The 10,217-nt window shown below is 36.3% G+C and overlaps 1 non-coding gene across 1 annotated transcript; it reads right to left on the bottom strand.

Annotated features, from left to right (window-relative positions):
- Window positions 1–352: 352 nt before the first annotated feature.
- LOC133798807 (small nucleolar RNA R71) lies at window positions 353–459 on the bottom strand. The gene has a single exon (XR_009876026.1). It is a non-coding gene; the product is annotated as a small nucleolar RNA R71 (small nucleolar RNA).
- Between the last annotated feature and the right edge of the window lie 9,758 nt (window positions 460–10,217).

The raw sequence follows: 10,217 nt of genomic DNA, 5'->3' as shown, positions 1-10,217 counted from the left end.
TTATGTACTTCCTAAAATTACAGGAGTGCATTCATGCATCAGACCTCCAACCATTGCTGCAAACAATTTTGAGATCAAGCCTGCTATCTTGTAGATGGTCCAAACTGTAGTTCAATTTGGTGGCCTCCCCACTGAAGACCCCAATATGCACATAGCCCATTTCCTAGAGTTGTGTGCCACTTTCAAGATGAATGGGGTGAGTGATGATGCCATTAGATTGCGCTTGTTCCCATTCTCACTAAGGGAGCGAGCAAAAAGTTGGATGAATTCACTTGAGGCCAATACTATCACCACTTGGGATGCTCTAGCTTAGAAGTTCTTAGCGAAGTTCTTTCCACCTGCTAAGGCTACTAAACTGAGAGGGGAGATCAATAACTTCTCTCAACTTGAGGGAGAATCTTTGTATGATGCTTGGGAGAGGTTCAAGGACTTGATCAGAAAATGTCCCCACCACGGTATTGAGAAGTGGATGTTGGTCCACAACTTTTACAATGGTTTGTGTGGTACCACTCGCACAATCATTGATGTAGCAGCGGGAGGAGCGTTTATGAGCAAAAGTGATAATGAAGCTTATGAACTCTTAGAGGAAATGGCCACTAATAATTACCAATGGCCAAGTGAACGAGCGGGCAGTAATAAAAAGGTTGCAGGGGTTCATGAACTAGATGCAATCACAGCCCTAACTGCTCAAGTTGCGTCTCTAACTAAGCAGCTGCAACAAAATACCATGTCTGCCCAAGTTGTGCAAGCCCAAGTAATGTGTGAATTGTGTGAGGGGCCTCATCCTTTTGACTAGTGTCAAGCTGCTCTAGATCCCAACAATGTCCCATTAGATCAAGCTCAAGTCCAGGCAGTGGGTAATTTTCAAAGGCCCTACAACAACCCCTACTCCAACTCGTATAATCCAGGGTGGAGAAACCATCCTAACTTTTCTTGGAGAAATAATCAGGACCAACAACAACCGTTTCAACCACATTATCAACGACCTATGACTCAAACTCCACCATAAGCATCAACCTCTCAGCAACCTAGGCCACCAGCTCCTACAGAATAGCCTAGTGAATTGCAGGCTGCCCTATTGACCCTCACCACCACTCAAACTCAGTTTATGACTGAGACTAGATCTGCCATCAGAAATTAGGAGATGCAAGTGGGGCAGCTGGCCAATATGTTGAATACTAGGCCTCAAGGGAATTTACCTAGCAATACTGTGGTAAATCCTAAGGAGCAATGCCAAGTTATCACTCTGAGGAGCGAGAAAGAAATTGAAGGTCCTTCTCTAAAAGGGACTCAAGAAAAAAAGGCAGAAGAAGAGGAGAGTTATGAAAAAGTTGAGCCCCAAGTGGAGGAAAAGGTTACTGAAGGCCTTGCAACCCAAGAGAAGATTTAACCGGTAGTTGTTGATTCTAATGTCAAAATCCCGTGTCCACAACGACTCCGGAAGAATTCTCTTGACAAACAATTCTCAAAGTTTCTTGAGGTGTTTAAAAAGCTTCACATTAACATCCCATTTGTCGAGGCTTTGGAGCAAATGTCGAGTTATGTGAAATTCATGAAGGAGATTCTGTCCAAGAACAGGAAGATGGAGGATTATGAGACAGTGGCACTCACTGAAGAGTGCAGCACCATTCTGCAAAGGAAGCTTCCTCAGAAACTGAGAGATCCTGGGAGTTTCACAATACCTTGCACTATTGGGAATATTGAGAGCATTAATGCTCTATGTGATTTGGAGGCGAGCATTAATCTAATGCCGCTTTCTGTTTTCAGAAGATTGAAGCTTAGGGAAGCAAGACCTACAACAGTGACTCTTCAGTTGGCAAACAGATCAATAGCTCATCCTCGGGGTATTATTGAAGATGTTCTGGTAAAAGTGGACAAGTTCATCTTCCCAACAGACTTTATTGTACTTGATATGGAGGAGGATGCCAACGTCCCAATCATTCTTGGAAGGCCATTCTTAGCCACAGGACGAGCTTTAATCGACGTACAAAAGAGGGAGTTAAGGTTGTGAGTCCAAAATGAGGTAATAAATTTTAATGTATTTGCAGCAACTGAAATTCCTACCTGTTGTAGAGTTGATGTGGTGAATGATTGTCAAGAATCAATTGGTAAAAAGAAGATGAAGACCAAAGAACGATTTCGAACAATTCGACGTCGTATGAAAATACTATTGTGTGGCAAGTTTGAAGGTTTCGATGACATTGGGGATAATTTCAATATTCTCAACAGTAGAAGGGAATTCTCCTCGTATGACACGATGGCTCTCAAGGATGCAAGGGGTGGACTTGACCCAAGTTGAAAGTGTAGAGAGTTCAGCGTCCGGCTAGATGACGTTAACGACAGCGCTTTTGGGAGGCATCCCATTCTTTTAGTTGTTTTGCTTTAGTTTTGAACAATTTTAAGTGTTGTTTTGGTTTTTATTATTTTGGTCAATTTTTGGATTATTTTTGTAAGTTAAACCGTGAAAAGCGTGAAAAAAAAAAGAAATAAATAATAAATAAAAAAGGGAGGGATTTGTTTCAAGGAGTAGTGCCTAGGCGCCACACACCAGCGCCCCAGTGCTGCTCAAGTCAGAGACAGCTAGCAAATCAATACCCAGGCAGCGCCTAGGCACCAAAGGCAGCGCCCCAGCGCTGAGACGAACCTAAGAGCCCAGAAAAAAATAATTAGACCAGCGCCCCAGCGCTACCTCGGCCCCAAATTTTAAAAACCCCCAATTTTTCGAATTTTACCCCAAATTCCTTTCTTCTTCTTCTTCACCCCTGATTCTCTCTCTTTCTCTACCTCCATAACCACCCACTCTACATTAGATCTCACTCAAATCCTTCCCTAAACACCTCTTTATTCCACAAATTCAACATACCCAACCACTCAATCATCCTATTTTTCTCTAAAAATCTACACCATTTATTCTACATTCAAGCCCTAATTTCAAATCTGAAAATTCCATCTATTCTCATGGGGTTTTAGTTTGTGGACTCATCATCATAACTTTTTGCTTATGGATTATCATCAAGTAAGGTCCCTTCCTTTATTTTTCAATTTTAATCTCTATTAAGCAAGGTTTGGGGTGAATTTGAAAATTGTGGAAGAGAACTTTAGGATTTTGGTGTATCATTGTGATTATATTTGCTAGTGGAGTATATTCTGCATTCTTATTGTTTTGGGAAAGGAAGTAAAATAAGGGGAGGTGCTGCTGAAATTTGGGTAGACTTGTTGTGAAAAAAATTTGTGGGTCGATGGTGTGTTGGATGGTTGTTGTTTGACTAAAAAGGCTGTGATTAGTGTGCAATGGGACCTAAAACAAGGAATACTGGGGCTTCATCATCTAGGCATCATAGGGACCCCTCGCCTCCACCGGAATATGATACTGATCATTTTGTTAGTAAAGATGTGGCACACAGGTATGAAAAATTGTGTCGTAAGATAGTGATTCCTGAAAGAGGTATGGAGTTTCAACGTGAGCCATATGAGGATCCGATTTATGAGCCTATACGGGCTAACATAGCGCGTAGAGGATGGGCTACTTTTGTGAAGGGGAATTTGACTAATGTTAACAAGTCCCTGGTCTATGAGTTTTATGCTAATTTTCTGCAAGATTCGCAAAATGAAGTCTTTGTTAGAGGAGTTACAGTAAAAGTCAATCGTTGTTCGGTTAATGTTATTTTTGGAACTACTCCTTTACAAGATGCTGGCGATCAATATTATAATTTTCTGAAAAATGACATTGATTATGATTAGGTGGCTGCTACAGTGTGTTTCCCGGGGGCTCAATGGACTATGAAGAATGGGGTGCCTCAAACTATGCCATTGTGTCAAATGAATCGGGAGGCTCGTGCTTGGACATATTTTGTTTGTTGTCGTCTCCTTCCGGTGAGTCATTTTTCCACCATTCCTGTGCAGCGTGCTCTTATGGTTTATGCGATAATGAAAGGGTTTTCTTTGGATCTTGAGCGTGCTATTCCTACAAGTATAAAACATATATCTCAGGGCACTACAACGGGAGGTCTTGGGCATGGCTCTTTTATTACTGATTTATGTCGAGCTCATAATGTGCCTGAGTATACCACTGATATTCCAGAGGAGCCTACTGCTCCTATTACTCGTGCTATTGTGGCAGAATATCCTCTTCTCACTGTTGCACCAGCCCCACAGCCTCGGGCAAACATCCCAGCCCAAGACGAGCATATGGAGCCTCCACCAGCTGATCCGCTATTGGTTGCTATCGGGGATCCCATCGACTCTGGACTGCAAGGAACTTCTAATCAGTTGGACTACATTATACAACAAAATCAATATCTCATCCAGTATCACCAGAATATGCACATGTACATGAATCAGCGACATGCTTATGAGCTTACTCATGTGGATTGTTTGAATGGCTTAGTTCAGCGTTGGTCAATGAATGAGGCAGACACCCATTATTTTTCTTATCCTCCATCTCCGACTCCTCCACTGCCTCCTCCCTTTTGACACTCGTGTTGTCATCACTGGTAAGTTTCTTCTCTTTTACTATATTTGTACATTGGGGACAGTGTATTACATAAGTTTGGGGGAAGACCTTTGTTGTGTTTATATTGCGTATGTTTTTTGTAATAGTCTTTGTTTTCTTTATTATGTAGTTTTTTTTTAGGTTGTGTTGTGTCTAGGGTGTTTAGAATGTTTGATTAGTCAAGTTGATAATGATTAGCCGATGATAATGAATGAATGAATTGCTCATATAGTTTGATGAAATGAAAGCCATAAAAATTGAACCAAATCTGTGTGCTTGATTGAATATTTCTTTGAGTTGCTTGGGTCCATTTAAATATTTGAGAGCTTGATCATGATTTTTTAGATAAATTTTGTGCATTTGATGATATTTATGCTTGCTAAATTTTGGTTTAAGTAAAGATGGATGATTATGCTTAGAACTTGCTTGCTTGCTACTTGAGACGAAATCCTAGATAATGCATCTTTAGGAAGGTGATTTAGGCCATTTTTGGAACGATTGAGCCTTTCAAGCCAGCCTTGATTAATTTAATCCCTAGTTTCCTTCTTTTTGAGCCTTACGTTAAATTCTTTGTTGTGACACCTATTTTGAGTCTACTTGAAAGAAGTTATAATGTTTCTTTCCCATGAATAATTACCATGAGCATATAAGTGAATGATGATTAGGGAGTGGTTTTGTAATGGTATGTATTTTGGATTGGGTGTTATCAATAGAAGAAAAAAAATGAAGAAAAATAGATTGAGAAATATTATGAGAAAAAAAAATATATTGAAAGTAGATTACACTCTTTTTGAACATTCAGTGAAAAAAAAAAGTTTGGGGGAGTGTAATTTGGAAAGAAAATGAAATGTAAGTGTGAATTTTCTCAATCTAAAAAGAAAAAAATATTGGGATTGTCTTTGGGCTGTAATGTGGATATCAAGTTTGGTTCGTATGGTTTGTATGCTTATGGTAATTTTGAGCTGAAATGACATTTCATCTACCTATGCCTAAGCCTATCGTTGTAAGCTATAAAAGTCTTATTGATTCTTGGGCATGTGTTGTTTATATTAGTGGAGAGTAGTAAGTGAAGCAAGCATATGAGATAAAAAGATTTGATGGTTTGTGGTGAGTAATTTGGTAAGTTTAAATGGATTCAAATGCATGTTATTTATTTATCATGATTAGGAGAGCATATATTTGTTGTGATTTGAGTGAGTTGAAGAAATATTTTTATCAAAATTCTAGATTATCATTATGGTTGTATTCTTTTTCTGAAAACTATACGAGCAAGACAGACATAATTTGGAGGCTTAATTTGTTGTTGTCAACTTGATTTGTTTTTGATTGGTTGTTTTAGGTTTTTAGGATTGTTTGGAGTTCTTTACTCGAGGGTGAGTAAAGGTTAAGTTTGGGGGAATTTGTTAGGGTCATTTTGGGTTTGTTTTAGAGATCGTTTTAGGTTGTGTTTTTAGTTATTTAGGATTGATTAGTGCAGATTTACGCTTGTTTTCTTCTTGTTTCAGGTTTTAATGGTCAAGTACATAATATGGAGTGAAATGAGAAGAAACATGTTAAATATGATGAATAAGATGGATTTAGTGTTGATTGTGGAGTTTCAAGACATTATGTGTGGAAAATACTACATTAAAGATGCTCAACACACGTCGTTTATGTTCTATAAGCAAGTCTAAGACTTTAAGCCGAATTTTTACCAGGATTTATTCACTTTCTGGAAACACTTCTAGAAATAGAAGTTGTAGATATTTCTCTTAGCTATCCATAAATTTTTTAATCATTCAATTCGGAGTTATATTGAAGGAGTTATGATCAAAATACAATGAGATGATGTTGCAGGCTATTCAAAACGAGTTCAGTTTTATTCTGTGCAAAGTAGCGCCCCAGCGCTCCCGAGAAATAGAGAGCATGTTTTGATGCGGGTTGTAGCGCCTAGGCGCTACATTTCAGCGCCCCAGCGCTATCCCGTGGCGCCCCAGCGCTAGGGTCCGTACAGAAATACAATTTAGGGGAATTTTCAGGGGTAATCTTGTCTTTTCATGCAAAAATGAATTATGGTCTATAAAAGCTTCCTTAATGACGTTTTTAAGAGGAGGAGATCAGATTAAGCAAGGAGGCTAGAGAAGAAACAAAAACCTAGAGTTCTTTTTCTTTATCTTTTGATTTTATGTTTATGTTTGATTTAGTCATGTTTATGAACTAAATTTCTGTTTAGGTTTTCTAATTGACTCTCTTGAAACTCTGATGGACCCAAAACGGGTATGTTTTAAATATTTATACTCGCAAGCGCACGAATCGTATTTATAGAATAGTGTTCGTGTAAGCACGAGATCGAACCCAAAGTAGTTGTCTAAAATCGAAAAGAAAACTATTTTAAATCAAAATTAATAAATTCTAACCTAGTTCCAATGATTGAAGAGATTTTTGAATAATGAAAATAAAATAAAAAACAATAATATAGAAATTAAAGACAATATATATTACTAAATTAATAATTGTAAACAAGATGGTAAAATAAGATTATTAAGGATTAGAATCCACAAAATATAAGTTCAATAATATTTATAAGTACTTTGATTCCCAAGTTTTAGTGATAGTTAAAATAAATTAAACTATCATTTTCCAAATAGATTTATAATTTTAAGCACAAATTACTTCTAAAAATATAAGATTTTTCTTCACTTTTCAAATTTATAATTTCAAAGCATTTAGTGTAAATCAATCTAATGAAATAACAAATAAATCAATGAACATTATTTATAAGGCAAAACATAATATTTTTGTTCTAAGCATGGATGTGTACAATTTAATAACACATCTTACACAAAGAATATTATGTTTTTGCAAAATGAAGAACAAAGTGTAAATATGTGCTAACAATCCAAAATACATGATATTTAAGATGAAAGAAGATATTTGAAGAAGAAAATTTCATAAACTTTGTTGCACAAAATGGGAAATCAACATACAAAATAAATACTATCTAGTTACAAATTGTTTCATCATCACCTTAATAATCTAAAAAAGATTAGAAACTCATAACTAGAATAGCAAATACAAAATAAAAATTACAAACATAAATAGGAAAATTTGGAGGATGAACCCCCAAAATTTCCTCTAAAAATACATAGAAAATAACCAAAAAGAAGAAGAAGAAGAAGAAGAGAATTTAAATGTTTTGAATGTGTAGAAATTATGGTATAGTAACCTCCCCCCTCTCAAAATGGCCACCCTAAATGGTCTTGAAATACCATATTTATAGCCAAAATGGGATTATTAAAATAATCAATTTAAATTAATTAAATTAATTTAATTAATTATAATATGGCAAATATGGGTAAATTATAGGGTGTAATAATGATGTTTTGGGGTAAAATGTGTAGAAAGTGGGGTAAAAAGTTGGCATTTTTGGCAATTGTGGGACAAGGAAACATTAGCATTTGTTGGGCTCAAGATAAATAAAGGGGCTGGTTTGGGGTTTCGGTGGTCCTGGCTTGCTGAAGGTGCTGAAGAGGGCATGCTAGCGTGAAGGCTGGAGGCTGCAGCTTGGAGGTTGGTCTTGGTGACTTCGGTTGACTTTGCTGGAGCTTCAAGTAGTCAAGAGGCAGCTGAACGTGAGCTGGGAGCTGCTGAAAGAGCTTCTGGCGCCTGGGCTTCATGGCATTGGGCCTTGGGCCTGCTTTTGGTATTTCAAAAATACCAACTTTCCTTTCTTTTATATCAAAAAATGCCACCTTTCTTCCTTCTTTTCCTTACTTTTCAAAGCCCAAAATTGCAACAACTTCCCTACAAAATAAACATAAACTAAATCATAATAAAATATTTTCAACTATAAAATAAATCAATTTAATTCTTTGAAAACATTAATTATAACTTAATTTATATTTAACATTTAAATTCAATAATACAACATTTTTTTACCTCAAATTCAACTACAATAATTCAAATAATTAACTACAACATTTTACAACAAAATAATTATAAAAACATACAAAAGTATATAAAATTATGATAAGACTAATAAATTCAAAATTACTTAAAAACTTAATAAATTATTTAAAAACTCAAGAATTAAGCAACAATTAGCACATAAAAAGTGGTAAAATAACTCTATTTTGTAGAGTTATCAAACTCTATTATGATTTAATGCATTTATCTATTTCTTCTTCATCTGAAATCTATTCAGTTTGTGTTTATTGTGTATGTGAATGATTGATCACCTTTTACATACGATTTATGAATTTGAATCAAAATCTGAAAAGTGAGATTTAAATATGCTAAAATTGAATAGACATAGATTTCAATTTAGAACGAGAGTATCAAATTGGTTTATGTGATTTAGGGCTGTATTCATTGCTTCCTATTGTTTGAATTGACCATAGAAATATAGGGAATTCACATTAGGTCGAGTTTTCTATTTCTTAACTCGAATAGTTAACACTTTTGTATGTCTATCATTTCAGTGAGAAGAGTTTCAATAGTAATTGCATTAAAGAATAATAGAGTGGATAGTAGAGAAGATTAGGATTCCTAATTGTTTTACAGTGAATTTAATCCTTGTGTTCTTGTTATTATTTGATTTCTGCAATTTTCATTTATTTCTGTTTTTTTGTTTTCAAAATTCACAAATCCAGTTTTCATTAGTCAAATAGAAACTAAAAATTAATTATTTGGTAATTGATAAATTAATCTCCATGGGAACGATATCGGTCTTACCGAAATAAACTACAAAGGCGATTACGTATACTTACGTAGCTTTAATTTTCGCAACATGGACCAAGGCCGAACCTCTAGCAACGATTACCTCGAAAAAAGTCTTGGACTTTGTGGTAAAGAACATCATCTGCCGATATGGAATGCCAAAAAAAAATAGTATCAGATAATGGTACTCAATTCGACAGTGAATTGTTCACCAATTTTTGTGAGAGAAACGGGATAATAAAGAGCTTTTCGTCTGTTGCCCATCCCCAAGCAAATGGCCAAGTCGAAGCTGTGAATAAGACTCTTAAGAGTTCTATGAAAAAGAAATTGGAAGAAGCTAAAGGAAAATGGCACGAGGAGTTGCCCCAAGTTTTGTGGGCATATCGAACTACGGCTCGCACTTCAACATGACATACTCTTTTCTCTCTGGCATATGGATGCAAGGCCATGTTACCAATCGAGGTCGAAATACCCACTATTCGTAGCCATGCTTATGATCAAGCCTCGAACCATTCCCAGCTCAAAGTAAGTCTGGACCTGATTGAAGAAACACGGGATGAAGCTCAACTGAAAAATGCGGCATATCAACAGCGAGCTACCAGATATTTCAATAAAAAGGTTCGGGAAAGAAAGTTCGGGTTGGGAGACTTGGTGTTAAGGCGCGTGTTTCTAGCTACAAGAGACCCAGCTGCTGTCGTACTTGGACCTAATTGGGAAGGACCTTATCAGATCGAGTCAATCATTCGACCCGGGATCTACAAATTGGCAAGATTAAACAGAGAATTGGTACCACGAGCATGGAATGGTGAACATCTACGACCTTACTATCAATAGTGTAGGAATGATGTCTCCTGTAACCATGCTTGTTTATCTTTACAAGGTTTCTATTGATAAATTGTTCAATTTTGAATAAAGTTCAATGTTGTTTCAATATGTTGTATTTTTTGCAAACTCTCTTAATTCAATAACCTATGATCACACTCATAAGATATTAAGGGGGCATCAGTGGTATATATACCATCAGTTT

The sequence above is a fragment of the Humulus lupulus genome, chromosome 8, assembly GCF_963169125.1.
Source record: "Humulus lupulus chromosome 8, drHumLupu1.1, whole genome shotgun sequence".
Lineage (NCBI taxonomy): Eukaryota > Viridiplantae > Streptophyta > Magnoliopsida > Rosales > Cannabaceae > Humulus > Humulus lupulus.
The sequence above is the reverse complement of the archived record's forward strand: the minus strand, read 5'-3'. Positions and strand labels throughout refer to the sequence as shown.